Here is a 2,311-nt window from a genome sequence, read left to right on the forward strand (position 1 = left end):
GTTTTATTAGGGAAGAGAGCCAGCTGTCAGAGACATGGAGGGCTTATGTCAAACTTACCCTTGCCTCCCCAAGCTAGAAGGCTTCTGGGCTCGTACCACCTTCCTCCCAGGTACCCCAGGGAGGTATACATGTGGGGTTTGTCTGGAACAGTAAGTTAAAAGAGTTCATGTATAGTTCTTCAGGATCAGTTCTGCTGCAAGGCTTGCTGGGACTGGTTAGCTGGACTTATTCTGGGATGTCAAGCATGCTTGGCAGGGAGCCCCTTTCTTCTCTGGTTTTATAAGGGGCACAGTGTGCTTTCTCTTGTGCGTGATTGGCACCTGGGCTTTCTGAACAACTTTAGGCGATTCCTTCAACCTGCCTGTTTGTTCCAGGATGTGGTTACCAGCTGTTCTATTTCCTAGTTTTCCTTTGGATTGTCCCTAAAATAATTCGGTAAGGAGCTCCTGGGGGTCACCCCTCTCCCCATCTCAATGACAGCCTAGGAAACGACATCTATCTATACAGCAAACTCACTACCACCCTGTGACTCCCAGGAAACCTTGAGAGCAGTTTGATTCTGTTCCTCTGGGTGGAATGGACGCCACAGCATCGTGAGTAAATAGCAACCGCCACCACCACCCATTTTCTTCTTTTAAAGAACAAGGCACCCAGCTCTGGACTTCAGTTTAGAAAGCAAGCATGAGCCCAGGCTGTTGCATTAGATCGCTGTCAGAGGCAGAATGCTCTCAAATGAGGGCGATGCAGGCATTTCATTAACCATTGCCAATCCTCCCATTGGTGCTTCCAGCTTTCTCAGAAATGACTAAAAACGCAATCTGATGTTAAAAAGGCGCTGCCCCTCCCCGGGGCACCCCTGAGAATGCGGCATCCTCTATCTATGTAAACAAATAGGGCCCAAGGCAAGGCGTTGGGGTTTGTAACACGGGAGATGGGTTGCCCTACTCCGGGGAAACTGCCCGGGGCCGCAGGCCACCATGGGCCGCCCTGGATCACTCTGCGGAGCCCAGCCTGCGGGGGCCACGCAGGCGGCCTTTGGGGCCAAGCCTGGATTGCGTCCCGGGCCCGCGGGTGGAAGGGGGAGCCCCGGGGACGGCGGAGAGAGGGCTGGGCACGCACCTCTGGGGTTACTCACCCGGACAAGCGTACCCCAGGACTGCGGTCTTTCGGGGCGCGGACTGCGGCATCTCCTCTCCCGCTCCAGCCCGAGCCGGCCGCATTCACTGCAGCAGGTGGGGGCGGGGCTGGAGCACCCCCAAAAGAGCGTAGGATCAGGTGGCTCGCGGCCGCAGGTTCGCACGCCCCACTAGGCTTGAAAACCCGAGCGCCTGCAACTCGCTACCCGACTCCCTGAGCCCCCACGGGGCCACGTGACGCCTGCCCCACGTGACGGCGGGCCCGCCCCGCCTCTGAGTGTCACGCTGACGTCATCGCCTGGTGGTGGGCCCTCTGGACCGACTGCCTCCGCTTTCCCCACCCGAGGGCCCTAAACCCACACCCTGCCTATCGATTGGCTTCCGGCTCACAGTGACCCTGGAAGGCAAAGTATAACGGCCCCCTTGACTTCCCGCCAAGACCAGGGGAGCAGACAGCCCCGTCCTTCCCCAGGGGCCAGTGTGTGGGTCCAGTCACAGAGAGCAGCGCCATGCAACCAAGGATGCCCCCTGGGACTTAAGCAGGGGACTCCTGGCGACCACCCTGTGGGTTTCCGAGACTGTAACTATTGACCGGAGGAAGAAGCCCAGTCTTTCTCTCGCAGAGGGGCTAGTGGTTTCGAACTGCCCACCATGCAGATTGCAGCCCGTGCATAAACACTACACCAGGGGCCCAACAAAAAGCCCTGGCATCAGTTATCCGTTGTCCTGGGGTGCTGGCCTTGGGTTTCTTTCTCTTACAAAAGTAAGTAAATAAACCCCTCCTAGCTTCCCAATATTAGAATGGGTAAGTGCTCATTTGTAGGAAGGGCTTCAGGTCTTCCTCACTTTCAGTAAGCAAGGTTGTGTCATATATATGTGTATATATGTGTGTGTGTGTGTGTGTGTATCAGGTTGTTCATAAGCCTTCCTCCAATCCTGATGCTGCACTCCTCTCCATAGAACCCAGCTTCTCCATAGGCAGATTGAATAAGTATGGTGAAAGGATGCAAGCCTGATTGACATCTTTTCAGATTTTAAACCGTGCACTATGCCCTTGGTTTGTTCTCACAACTGCCCCTTGATCCATGGACAGGTTCCACAAGAGCACAGTATCAACTCCTGGGTTTCCCATTCCTTTTTTCTACGGCTAGCTATAGCTTGTTATGGATCATAC

The 2,311-nt window shown here is 55.1% G+C and overlaps 1 protein-coding gene across 4 annotated transcripts in view; it reads right to left on the minus strand.

Annotated features, from left to right (window-relative positions):
• The window catches only part of GALNT11 (polypeptide N-acetylgalactosaminyltransferase 11), a 79,946-nt gene extending 78,633 nt beyond the window's left edge, over positions 1-1,313 (minus strand). For 2 of the 4 annotated variants that reach the window (XM_004702325.2, XM_045289773.1), the window contains exon 1: positions 1,137-1,310. The gene's annotated coding sequence lies outside the window, so the exon portion shown is untranslated. Of the gene's footprint in view, positions 1-1,136 lie in introns of all 4 variants that reach the window. The other 2 variants (XM_045289775.1, XM_045289776.1) reach the window with 2 other exon arrangements.
• Positions 1,314-2,311: the final 998 nt, after the last annotated feature.

Source organism: Echinops telfairi, unplaced genomic scaffold (assembly GCF_000313985.2).
Source record: "Echinops telfairi isolate 266 unplaced genomic scaffold, ASM31398v2 ScPeMD7_31;HRSCAF=116, whole genome shotgun sequence".
Lineage (NCBI taxonomy): Eukaryota > Metazoa > Chordata > Mammalia > Afrosoricida > Tenrecidae > Echinops > Echinops telfairi.